A 14,026-nucleotide genomic window follows, 5' to 3' on the forward strand; every position below is an offset into this window, starting at 1 on the left:
AGCCACACCAGACAGTATAACCCGGCTCCAAAACCTACAGTAATTTGCTACCACAGCCAAATAAATTACCCACACAAAGCCATACAGGTCCTTAACATCAGAACTTGCAAAGAAAAAACACACAAAATTTAAAATGAGTTATCAATTCCATCAGAATTGCTGCATCTTCTCCTGTGATTCAACAGGTAAATGATTCAGTGATTATTGGCACTTTCAGTTTGGAACATACCACAAACTGTGCTAATCCGTGTGACAGGGATGCAACAATTTCACTATCCATTAAAAAAAATGCTGAATCATGTTTAAAAAGCAATAGATTCAGTGCAGATATAGGAAATATGCAGTAGTTGCAATTCAGATTCCACCGGCTTTGGGTCAAGCTGTCAATGTCAATGGCAGCATGCCTGACATTCCCTCTGAATCTGGCACTCCCTGCTTCACAGAGTTCTCAACTAAGAGCAAAAACAAACAATCTGACAAGTGGATAAATCCTGGACAGCTGCTGACTACAATAGACCACAGGAGGGACCATTTTTCATTGACTGCAAGATGGAATTTGTAGCTCACTATGAGCCAGATAATTGAAGATCAGTGGTCAAGGACTTTGTAACTTCTCTATAACTGTACTGTTTACTCCACTGAACTTGATACCAAATAAACTAGGACATGGCCTTTTTGGTATACAAATGAAAAATTCCCATCCCATACCAACACAATAAGAGATTACACTGACGTTTACACAACTTAAGTGAACATTAAAACTGCAGTCTCTCTTTGGCAGATGGACAACAGTGTTGCAATCATTTTTCATCCAACTATACCATGCATTGGGTAAGCAGATATATAAACTACAGTCACAGCCCCATCTCCTCCAAATCGTTCCCTCATATCCTGCCAACTCAACCAGTCCAAACATTAACTCGGGGCATTTAATCTGTGCAGTTTGCCAAGGTTATAAATAAATCCCCACAAGCACATTTCCTTTGGAGAATTAATAACTTTTGTACTGTGCTGTGCTCACCACCACAGCTATCTGTATGGCAGAATGACGATCAGCAGAAGACAATCATTCTTCTGAAATGTCAAATTCCAGAAGCATTAGTTGGGTTTTTGGGGGGTGGGGGTGTCCTTGACAAAGGGGAAGTTAGTGAATACCTAATCATAGTGCTGACGTATCAGTCCTAGAAACAGACAACTTGACACAGTTTGAATCCCATGAAATCTGATGGGCATTATGAACCTAAATGCTTATTCAGTACTCACTTACTTTTGGACTGGAAAAAAACATTTATCAATCTCACTGTATGCACACTGAAAATGAAGTCCTCCAGGAAATGCTTTCTTTGCAACTTCCCAGTTGTGGTTTAGAAAGGAAGATTACCATTGCACAAAGCAACTGTTAGTGTCCAAGCTTTCCACTTAAAGGATACCTAAGCAAGTGATTTAGCAATCAACCACAAAACATAAAGATTAAATTTAGTGGATAACTGTAAGTTCCAATTTCTTAAATTACAAAGACACCACAACAAATGAAAATACCGCAGTTCACCCGGGTATTGGTCCCTGATATCTCAAGGCAAGAAAGTGCTTTACTTTTTTCAAAAATGTAGTTATAAAGCCAGAAAAGTCTCTACCTGTGATTTTCTGATCCTAGGTTTGCAGGAATAGCAAAGGGATTCAAACACTTCTAGATCTTGTAATCTATCCTTAAGGTTAGCGCAAGCACGCTTTCTAGGAGGAATCACTATTCAGTGAGCAGTAGCGGGAGACTTTCCCTGGCCAAATGCCTTGGAAAAAGGATGATGCCCAGCTGAGATATACACTAACGATCAAATCTGGCTCCTCCTCCTCTTTATAGCAGTTCTGTGGCACAACTTGATTCAAAATTCTCAGTCGTTATTTTTTCTAGGGTATGCCTTCATTAAGTCATAACGGGAAATTCTCGTCAACATTTCCTTTCTAAAGTTAATAGTCACCAATAACCTCCAAACTACTACCCTCACTAAGATTAGCAAATACTGGGCACTAAATGTGGACTTTCTGTCTGGATCCCGACAGTTCATTTATTCTGTTGTTATTTTTAAGAAAATATTACAAATTTAGCTGCAAAGCTCCAATTTACTGATATTAAAAAAAAGCTCACTTCAGTCTTCTGAAGATATTGTTTACTGGGAAATGGCTCAATGATATTAGCTACTCCCTGATACCAAGTACATATTTACAGTGAGTGAGTATTCTAATCAGAGTTGAACCTGTTGGTGCCTTGGACCAATACCCTGCTTATATTTATCCCTCAACCAACGCTGCTGCTACAACAAATTACGGCTGTGTATCAATTGGCTGCTTCATACTCTCCATTGTTTTAGTGATTATGCTTCAGAGTACTCCATTTACAGCAATGCTCTTTTGGAATGCCCTGATGTCTTGAAAGGTGTTATATAAATGAAAGATTTTCCTCCTCATTTGCTTTCTTAACACAAGAAACCTACTTATTCAGAAAAGAGAGCCACTTTATTAGGTGCAGTTGTTCAACATCACAAGCTTGCATGCTTTAACTAATTTGTCATGGTACATTACATACTACAGTACAATGTAACATTTCCTCAAACCATCAAAAGAACCTTCATCATAGAAAGGACCAGGTACAAAAGATTCAATATATTCTCAAGGACGTCTCCAACCAAATTTGGTCATAAAAACAAAAATAGTTCTTTATTGAAGCTCAAGAACTTAGCCATATCTTTCACGGAACAGCAGAATTTGAAGTCTACTTTTAAACTGAATGAATTTGAGATTTATACCAATCTTCATGCACTTGATTATTTACATTGGTGAAAGGAACCTATCCCAAAAGAACTGTCTAGCCAAAGCTTACATAAACTACGTGTACTTGAAATATAGTCAATACAACCAATGCAGAAAAATGCACCCCATAAAAAGCTATCAAATTCTTGCATGCTCAGTTTGCCAACTATTCCTGAAACTTCGAAATACAAAACAACCAATCCCGACCAAGACTGGAAAATTCCACTCACTTGCTTACTCACCACAAGTTTCCAAACTGGTAAACAGAGCGAGGAGAAATAAAAAGCATACATATATACACAACTCGATAATCTCTCAACCAAAACACATCCACTCTTATCTGGTAACTGCTTCTCAGACAACAAGAACAAACCAGTATGCATTTTTAGCCTGATGACACCTAGATCCTCTTTACTGTTTGGAATTGGAATTGGTTTATTATTTTCATTTGTACTGAGGTACAGTGGAAAAACTTGTCTTGCATACCGTTCATACAAATCAAATCATTACACAGTGAATTGAGGTAATACAAGGTAAAACAATACAGAATGCAGAATAAAGTGTCACAGCTACAGAGAACGTGCAGTGCAGGTAGATAATAAGGTGCAAGGTCATAACAAGATAGATTGTGAGGTCGAGAGTCCATCTTATCGTACGAGGGAACCATTCAACAGTTTAATGACAGCCAGATAGAAGCTGTCCTTGAGCCTGGTGGTATGCGCTTTCAGGTTTTTGTATCTCTGCCCGATGAGAGAGGGGAGAAGAGAGAATGTCTGGGGTGGGTGGGGTCTTTGATTACGTTGGCTGCTTTACCGAGGCTGCGAGAAGTGTAGGCAGAGTCCACAGAGGGGAGGCTGCTTTCCACTCACTGTCACCTCTTTCCTTCACCGTCATTAAATTGTCATCTTCATCTCTGGCATCCGATTCGTTTGCTAATACTGGGATAACTGATGAACCCATTATCTTCATATCCTGCAACATTCCTGGCTCATTCACTCCATCCCTCACCTTGCAGCTGTCGGAGTCTGAACCAGATATCTGCGCCATCTCTAAGATTGTCAGCTTCTATCTCTATAGCAATACCCAACCCTAGCCATGTCAACTCATCTGCTGCTGAAATCCTCGTCCCCGTCCTTGGGTAGGTGAAGTTAGATCTAACAAAGAACACCTGGGTTGTCCTCTCATCTTTAATCAAAACTCTGCTGCCCACATTCAAACAAATCTCATTCTATCATTGCTCCTGTTTAAGTAAAAAACTCAATTTTAAAAGTCATCCCATGGCCACAATCAACATTTGCCTGATAACCCTCCAAGGAATTTGTGGTCGTCGAATTCTCTTGTGCAGATCTCCAACATTAATTGCTCCACCAACGGCAGCTTTGCCTTCAGCTGTTGAGGTCCTAAGTTTTGAAACTTTGGTTCCAAATCCTTGCTCCACACTTCTCCTTTAAGATGCTTCATAAAACAGTTTCTCGTCTGTTGTAATGTCTCCCCATGCAGCATGATGTCAAATTTAGTTTGACAGTACTCCATGAAGCATCTTGTTTTTTTTAAAAAACATTTTAAATTAGCTTTATAAACATAAAACAGTGCTGCTACACGTGTCCTACTGACCAGAGGTCTATAGCCCCTAAAACCTCAAGTCTATACTTGCAATGCTTCATTCAGTGACACCCAAAAGTTGGTTATGCACTAATGAAAAGCAACAGTTTTTAATACTGCACATTCCCCATTCTCTTGGGCTTCCCATAAAACAGCAGTACTGGCAGCTTTCACACTGATGGAACATTTAAGTTAATATTCCAGGAAGTTTGAGGCACACGCTTAAAATCCAGATTTAAATCACACAGCTCTATCTCATACACACTTAAACAGTGCAAGACTACCCACTCTACACCCAGCAGATCCTGTGTGCTTCCCCTATCTTACGTCACCGTAATCCCCGATTAGCACTGCAACTTTAATAGCACCACCAACTGCAAACTTCTCTACAGCAACCCAAAGTTACCATAGATCCTTAGGTGTGTACAAAATGGATTACAGACAGCACCTAAAATTGATCTACACTTACATGCATTGAAATTAAAAGAGACTCCTACAATTTCCTCCTATTAAAAGTTATTGCTGTCACGGTTACAAACCTCAAATTACTCCAGCTTCTACAGATATACAAAGGTAAATGTTGGCAATGTGTTCCAAAGGTAAATGTTGGTAATGCGTTCCGAGCCACGAGGATCACACAACAGGGGCACAGACTGCAGCAATGGGCGCTGAGCTTAGTGACACGACCAAAACATACCCATGAAGATGAATTCAAGTGCCAAGAACCAGTTTGACTGCATGGCTATTCAGGATAAATTTTGATTTTAAGAATTTAATTTTACCGCCAAATGACAGACAACCACACCCACAAATTACGGAACAGAACATTTGTTTCAAAATATGAAATTAATCCAAAAGAGAAAAAAGGCAAGAAGTGATGAATACTTGGGACTCAAATGTATAGTGTCAGATCTCTCTGTTATCCATGTTGCTTTATATCCAAACAATGATTTAATCTGCTTTACTCCTAGCTTATTTATTTTCCTATAAAAATATTAAAGCATTGAATGGAATCTTTTGTTTGTGAATCACCAAACTATCTCAACTCTGTACTATTCTGGATTTCCTCGTCCAACAGATTCCCACTGATTAATTGGCGTCATTTAACTGTACTAGAACAAGCAAGTTGTGCCTCATCTGGAAATTGTTTCTTGAATATAGCTAGCACACGTGCACAGCCTCGATATCAGAAACTCAGCTGTAATTACTGAGGCAGGAGCCACAAAATGAGGCTTAACCTGTTACAAGTACATGGTTCAGTCTCTTGGCTCAAGATCCATACATAGCTGGAAGCAACCTAGAAGGGAGGGCCAAATACAATTCCTGAAGCACATGAAGTAATCTAATTATTTGTTTCTATTAAGATGAAGCTCAAACTTCCTCTTGGTAACAAAAATAATCCGAGCCTCATACTTTTGAGCCAGCTTTGATAAACTACATTCAAACAACTTTCATCATTACCACATTCTCATTTGATATCATACATTCCACGGTAGTGTAGCGATTAGCGTAACGCTTTACAGCGGCAGCGACCCGGGTTCAAATCCGGCCACTGTCCTGTAAGGAGTTTGTACGTTCTCCCCATGTCTGCGTTGGTTTCCTCCGGGTGCTCCAGTTTCCTCCCACATTCCAAAGACATACGGGTTAGGAAGTTGTGGGCATGCTATGTTGGCGCCAGAAGCATGACGACACTTGCGATCTGCCCCCAGAACACTACGCAAAAAGATGTATTTCACTGTGTTTCGATGTACATGTGACTAATAAAGATATCTTATCTTAATGTATTCAACAGTTCCAGAGTAAGAATGTCCAAAGTAATTTTTCCCTAGTCAGATAGCATTAGAGACACAACAAAGAGCAACACTGAGACAGGACTTGTAAATCCACAAGTGGACAAGGAGGCAAGGACATGATCAGTTTCAAACGTGGTGCTTCCCACTGTCAGCAACCTGCCAACATTCACGCAGCACACACAGATAGACGACCTAGGCCATGACAAAGGCAACAGGAGAGAGCAAAAGTTCAAAAACAAGGAAAATTTAAAGCAGCAAAAACCCAATTAATCAAAGGCTTGGCTTGCTGAACTCAAAACAAAATGGAATCCACAAAAGCAGAGGATGAAGTGGCTCACAAAGTGCCACAGACTACTTTTCCACCCAATTCCAGTTTTCAGAAACCTTCAACATCAGAAATAGAAGCAGACTTGCCCATCGGATAGGCAGCAACACCTTTGCCCCACAAGGCTGTGTCCTCAGCCCCCAACTCTACTCCCCATACACTCACAACAGTGTGGCCAGATTCTGCTCTAATTCCATCTACAAGTTTGCAGATGACACCACCATAGTGGGCTAAATCACAAATAACTATGAGTCGGAATACAGGAAGGAAATAGAGAGTCCAGTGACATGGTGTCGTGACATGGTGTCATGACAACAACCTTTCCCTCAATGTCAGCAAAACAAAAGAACTGGCCATTGACTTCAGGAAGTAGGGGGGTAGGGGGGGTAGTGTGCATGTTCCTGTTTACATCGACAGTGCTGAGGTCAAGAGGGTTGAGAGCTTCAAGTTCCTAGGAGTGAACATCACCAATAGTCTGACTTGGTCCAGCCACATAAAAGCCATGGCCAAGAAAGCTCACCAGCGCCTCTACTTCCTCAGGAGACTAAAGAAATTTGACATGTCCCCTTTGACACCACTTATTTTTAATCGATGCACCACAGAAAGCATCCTATGCAGATGCATCACGGCTTGGTACAGCAACTGCTCTGCCCGAGACCACAACTGCAGAGAGTTGTGGACACAGCTCAGCACAGCACAACACATCACAGAAACCAGCCTCCCCTCCATGGATTCTGTCTATACCTCTCGCTGCCTTGGTTAAAGCAGCCAACATAATCAAAGACCCCACCCACCCCAGACATCCTCTCTTCTCCCCTCTCCCATTGGGCAGAAGAAACAAAAGCCTGAAAGCACGTACCACCAGACTCAAGACAGCTTCTAGCTCACTGTTATAAGACTATTGAATGGCCCCCTAGTAAAATAAGGTGGACTCTTGACCTCATAATCTACCTTGTTATGGCCTTGCACCTTATTGTCTACCTGCACCACACTTTCTCTGCAACTGTAACACTTTATTCTGCACTCTGTTATTGTTTTCCCTTGTACTACCTCAATGCACCGTTGTAATGACATAATCTGTATGGACGACATGCAAAACAATTTTTTCACTGAACCTCGGTACATGTGACAATAATAAACCCATTTACCATTTGGCTCACTCCAACCATCAGTAAGATTAGGCCGATTCTGCACTGTCTTCCTATCTGATCTGCTGATTCCCCTAGGCTCCAAAAGCTTATAATTCTCAGCCCTATATATAGTCATATAGACCTTCCACAGCCTCCAAGATAGAGAATTCAGAAAATTTGCAATCTACAGCTTTAAGGGATTTCCCTTCATCTCAGTCCCAAATGACAAACCCTTTATCCCAAGGGTATGCCCTCCCAAGTTGTAGAATCTCCATTCATAGAAAGAGTCTCTATGAATACACCCTGTCAAAGCCCTCAGAATCTTGCTTGCCACACTTCTCAGTCTTCCAAACTCGCTCCTCATACCAGCTAAGTGATCCAAGACAGTTTGTGAATATTACAGCTCTTTTTAGCCCACTCGCTACTAACTCCAATTTCTCAATCAGGATCAAGAACTCCAGCTAAAAAGTCTGTTAACTTAACCAGCAAAAAAAATGAAGTAATATCCTCCTCATTATTCTGTGTTAATACAACAGTTCCAGGCACTGCTGCTCAGGAAATTCATTGAATAAAAATTAACAAAAGATAGATAAACACAGAGGTACACCTGCTGTAATTAAAAATTAAGCATTTTTTTTCCAAACTGTTAAACACAATACAAGTCCAAGGCACCTGCCCAATCCCTCTCGACTGAATGGAACAATTTATATTGCATAGCTTCTTCACATCATTTAAACACTTCCTCTTGGAAAGAAAGCATTAAAGAAACTTTAGAATTAACTTCTAGATAAAACTGTTAATGCAATATCATCTATTCAGGACCATTTATTTCATATTCAAACAACAAACATATTTTTGCAAGCTTCTATAGCAGAAAGCTTACGACATTCACAAAGCACTAAACTGTTAATAAAGAAACTGAAAAGTAAATCTGTACAAAATAAGATCTCTCAAAAAATATTTTATGATTTACAGAATTACAAAACTTAGGCTTTGAGCAGAGACATATATACAGGTATTAGAGAAGTTGTTCCTATTAGCAGATGATTCAAAAACTTAAGGAATATTAGATTTAAGCAATGGTGTAAAAGACAAGGGAGAATGAAAGGAAAAGGGTGGCTATAACCTGGAATCCGCTGCCCGAATGGGTAGTGGAAACAGTGTCAATCAGGGTTTTTTTTTGGAAAAGGCAAGTAGATAGGCACTCGAGGGAAAATAATTCACATATTGACAAAGAGTAATGGGATTGAACGGATTGCTCTACCAAGAAATAAAAGAGAGAAAATGTTGGAAACACTCAGGTCAGGCAGCATCTGTGGAAAGAGAAAGAGGGTCTCCGACCCAAAACACTAACATTATTTCTCTTTTCACAGATACTGCTTGATCTGATGAGTGTTCTCAGCATTTTCTCTTTTTATTGCAGATTTCCAGTATCTGGATTTTTTTTTAAATTCATCCGCTTGGACTTGCACTCAACGAGGCAAATATCCTAACCTGAACTCTATGATTCTAGGTTAAAGTGATTAACCTGTAACTAACACAATTACTGTAGCAATACAATTTGATCCCCATAGGTACACTTAATGATATAATGAAGGCAACTTTTGTCAGCTCCAAAATAGAGCCCTCTTGAATAAAAACATCCCAGGGCAGTAATAGAAACATAAAGGAAACCTAAAACAAGACAGCTGTAACTATCAGAAGATGGCAAGCATAAACCTGTTTGCCACCAGTTACTTTGGTGACATGTCAGCTAGCTAACTGATCAACAGCTAACTAATTTAATAACACAGATCTTTTGTCCACAAGACTGCAAACAGTGCTTTAGAAAGATCTGTGGCAAGATCCAGCGCCATGGGGTTAAATTTTATTCATGATTTTTGTGGCAGAAGACGAGCTGGTGCTTGAACTAACTTTGAACTCTGCATAGTAATGACTGAGGTGGCACAAATCAAACAAATGACAGCTTCCTTATCTCACAGAAAAACGATATTGGAACTTGTTATTTTTAAGAGAACTATCCCATGCTTAAAGCCATGTAATTAACTGCAGGTATAAAGTACTTCTATGATCCATCAGAAAATTAAAATGTAAAACACACTTCCAGAATTTTAACTGGAAACTAATAATTGATTTTCAATCCCCGAGTATTGAGTCATTAATAAATATACTAACATTAACAAATTGTTGACTGTATAAAACTTTAATGATAAGCTGAAGTGCTTTGTCTCTGTTTGAGATTTTAGGATATTTAAAGAAATGCAAGATACTGGATGAAACAATAAAGTGAATAGCAGAAAGTTGTCAAGGTGTCAGAATAGTTCCTGAAAGCACAGTTTGACTCAGCATTATAAAAGTTAGCAAACACATGGCAAGGGCACAGCAGGTGTTAGAAGAGTTGACAAGCAACAGACAATTCAAAATTGAAAAACTTGCCCAGTAAGCCTTAATTACAGGGAAAGAATGAACTGCTTGATAAAAAGGGACATCTAATCAAAGTCACCATATCATTCAAGTCATGCATGTAAAAGAAAAAGCATGCACGCGCTTCTTGTTATATAACTGAGGGCCATCTAATGGCATTCAAACTAAAACATCATTATTCCACTAAGAGACCTCAGGTAAAGTTGTGATAGTATAACATAGTATACAGTTGTCTTTGAGTAAAACACAGCAGAGTACAAATCAGGACCCATTACTATTTTCCATGAAAATTACACTGACCATCATATTCCTGCACCACAATCAAGCTCCTTACACCCATCTCCGAAGCAGTCTGCAGTGGAGTGCCCCAAGAATCACTTTGACCCCCAAAGCAAACATGTCATCACTAGAAACCAGCAGGCTTTTCCCTATATCAAAAGAATTAGGGCACACTGAACGGTCGGGACATCTTAAGGCAGACAAGCTTAAACCTTTCTCAAATTAACAATGAGGCAATCATCTATATGCGACTCAAACAAATATCTGCTGGAGGAACTTAGCGGGACAGGCAACAGCTGTTGAGGTAAATGGACAGTCGACATCATTTCATCTGGACTGAAAGAGTAGGGGAGACAGCCAGTATAAACAGTACTCCACTCTACTCTCAGTCCAGATGAAGGGTCTCAACCTGAAACGTTGACTGTCCGTTTACCTCCACAGATGCTGCCTAACCAGTTCCTTCAGCAATCTGGGTTTTTTTTGCACCACATTCCAGCAACAGCAGTCTCTTGTGTCTCCATCTATATGTAACTGTAGTAAACTGGCAGACTTGATGGAGTACATCACCTATATGTGGTCTTTTTGGCCATCAGACTAGCACATACCCAACCTACACATTAACTTATAACGTTTCTACAAGCCACACAAAGACTGCCTACATACAAATAATGTATTTGGTATTCTGGAGTAACTTTCAAAGTTAATTGTTGAACTAATGTTGCACGGCATTTCCTGTAACTTCTAAATCCCTGCTTTTTTTAAAATTGTCTATACAAGCTCAATTACAAATCACAACAGAAAATGAAAATTGCAAAAAAGCACAGGAAACAGCAGAACGACATCTCAAGAAAATGAAGTACAGGTTTCCGACTGTATTTCCTCTATACCTGCTCGCAAAACAAAGACTTTAAAGTGCCAAGGGGTAACTTTTTAAAATAGCAACTACAATCAGACCAATTAGCATATTAGAAACGAGAAGATATAGGAGCAAATTTCAATTTTATTTCACTACGCAAGGAACTTCGGACACAATGATCAGAGGATGAGTTGTATGTCCAGCATTCGAGATCCATAACACTCACTTGCTCTGGCAACAGTCATTCTTTTTTTATTCCAGTGTATTATTATACCACGTATTAACAGAGTTTTTTTTTAAATTCCAGTCACCATGAATGAACTACTCAGTGCAGTTAGTTCACTTAGCAAACACTGTCTCTTATGGGAAGTACAACACTGCAACACACTTGAGATACTGTAAACTCCTACCCAGATTTGATATCAATAAGTATCACGGCAGTTTTTTTGGAACAGATAAAGATTCCACCCAACCAAATATCACAAACAGCAAAAGTTAATCAAAGAAGTTTATAAAAAGAAACTGTTATTCTCTGAAATGTTGATACAGCCTTTAAAAAAATTCAGCCAATTATGCATCAAGATCTATATAAAGTGGAAAGGCATTATGAAATCAAGAGTGTGCCCTTAGCCCCAACGCTACTATTTGTCAAAGATAACCTCCAATAGCCTTGCCAGTGCACACAGTGCAGTAGCTGGGATACATTTGGCCTCCAGGTAGGAAGGTGCATCCCAGCAGAACTAATGTTGCCTCAATTTTCATGGTGCTCCTGTGTCGTGAATACCAGCAGCTGTGTTTGCAGTAAGCATTCCTGAAGTGCGTGCGGGTTTTTTTCCCCCTCTAAAAGTACCAAGTCACAAATTACGATAATTTTGAGAAACAAAACCCATTCATAATTTCTAACACTGTTAGATTTTTTTCCCTGAAATCCAGGGAGTAATAAATGACACGCTGTATGAACAGTAGCGACCGCACGCCGCACTGAAGAAAGTTTAAACCGCGCTGCTATAAGCACAGAATTGAGGAAACTGACATTTGATAGTCAAAATTGTAAGGGTTTTATATAAATAAAACAGCATTGTTTTAAAGTGCGATCACTTACATGCTAAAAGTCCCACTGCGAACGCACCTTATTTCCCTCAATGCTGCTATCTAAGCAACATGTGTTAACACTCCAACCGGGCTCGCGTCCTGCCCCCAATAACCCGTCCCCAAATAACATGCAGTGCACATTTTCATTGCCCCCTCCCCCACAATTTTTTTTATATATATATATTTCTGCTCCGCTTGAATTTAATGCAAAGAAAGGGTGGCATTAATTTATACGTAGGCACCACGGTGAGCATTTCTGTGCAAATGCAAATGTATGACCAGCCAGCAAGGGAAGGGGAAGGGCGTTTGCACGCCCGCGAGGTTCTCAGGAACCGCTGCACGGGCCCGGATCCCAGGCCGTTCTATCCGCCTCACGTTCCACGGCGCCTGGCAACAGTAGTTGCCAAATATACACAGCGTTCTAACTACATACAGGGAGCGAGAGCACAGGCGGGACTCCGCAAGCAACTCCACCGCAACCGAATGCAACCCCCGCCCCCTCCTCCACCTCATTTTTTTTTCAAAAAATCCCTATTGCAATTTTAATAATAATCCGTGCATATTAAACATTGCAGCCGGGGGACCCCGCCTTCCCGGTAACTTTTGCGGAAAAAAAAGGACACCCTATCGTTCCCTCGCCTTCTTTCCCCCCCTCGTTCTCTCACAACACACAAGCTTTTGGCGCCATATTAATGACGTACTATATTATTTCCATCATCGGCGACCTTCGGGATCAAATTGCTGAACTAAAAAATTCCCCTTGTAGCCGAAACTCGGCCAACAACGGAAAAGGCATCAAAAGCTTGACATTTTCTTTAAACGCCGGATCTCCTCCTCTGCTTCCTCTCCCTCCCTCCCTTCACGTACTCTCCATCGTCCTCCTGTTTTTTTTCCTTCACATTAATTTCTCCTCTCTCTCTTCCCTCCCCAAAAGAAAACGAGCCCCAAACGCTTAAAAGTATTGGAAGAGGACAGTACCTGCTGTAAAAAAAATTGTGTGTGTTTGTTTTGTTTTGGCTTTAAAGCTGGTCTGTTGACGTGAGACTGGATGGAAATGGTGAAGATTTTTTGAATGTGGAGTTCAGGCAGCTGCAGTGGCAGATTGTGGCTCCCTCTATCTCTCTTTCTCGCTCCCTCTTTCACAAATGCACTGACTGACGTTGGTCCTTATGGTGGAATTGGTTGGGTGAAGCAAGGACTCTACCTTCCCTTTCTGTCGGTCTCCACTTGCTGCCAGACGAGGGAGTGCTTTCATGTTGTGTCAACACGATTACAGAGAGCCTCCTTTGCGAGCCAGCTTTCGTTTTCCACTAAAACTCGATGCCTTGTTTAACAGACGAATTTGGGAAAGCGACGCTCGAGAGGGAGGGTCATTTAAAACTTAATTCACAGTGACCTAATTCCGTTTAGAAAAGTTTTTAAAAAAGAAATATTTATTTTCGGTTTTGCATGACATTTTAAAGTGTTTGACAGCTGGCCACTATTGCAATGCAGTAAACGGCAGCAAGGTAAAGGTACTCAGCGGGTCGGGCAGCATCTATGGAGGAAATGGACAGTCGATGTTTCGGGTGGAAACCCTTCATCTGGACGGGAAGATAGGGGGGGATTTAGCCAGTATCCACACTTCCTCACCTGGATCCTCTTATCACCTGCTACCTCTTCACCCCTTTGCTCCGCCTTTTTATACTGGCTATCTCCCCTCTATCTTTCATTCCAAATG

At 40.5% G+C, this 14,026-nt stretch overlaps 1 protein-coding gene across 3 annotated transcripts in view; it reads right to left on the reverse strand.

The window, feature by feature from the left end:
• The window catches only part of LOC127567348 (protein Jade-1-like), a 103,288-nt gene extending 89,779 nt beyond the window's left edge, over positions 1–13,509 (reverse strand). For all 3 annotated transcript variants that reach the window (XR_007955864.1, XM_052010141.1, XM_052010142.1), the window contains exon 1: positions 13,285–13,509. The gene's annotated coding sequence lies outside the window, so the exon portion shown is untranslated. The remainder of the gene's footprint in view (positions 1–13,284) is intronic.
• Positions 13,510–14,026: the final 517 nt, after the last annotated feature.

Source organism: Pristis pectinata, chromosome 2 (genome assembly GCF_009764475.1).
Source record: "Pristis pectinata isolate sPriPec2 chromosome 2, sPriPec2.1.pri, whole genome shotgun sequence".
In the NCBI taxonomy this organism is placed as follows: domain Eukaryota; kingdom Metazoa; phylum Chordata; class Chondrichthyes; order Rhinopristiformes; family Pristidae; genus Pristis; species Pristis pectinata.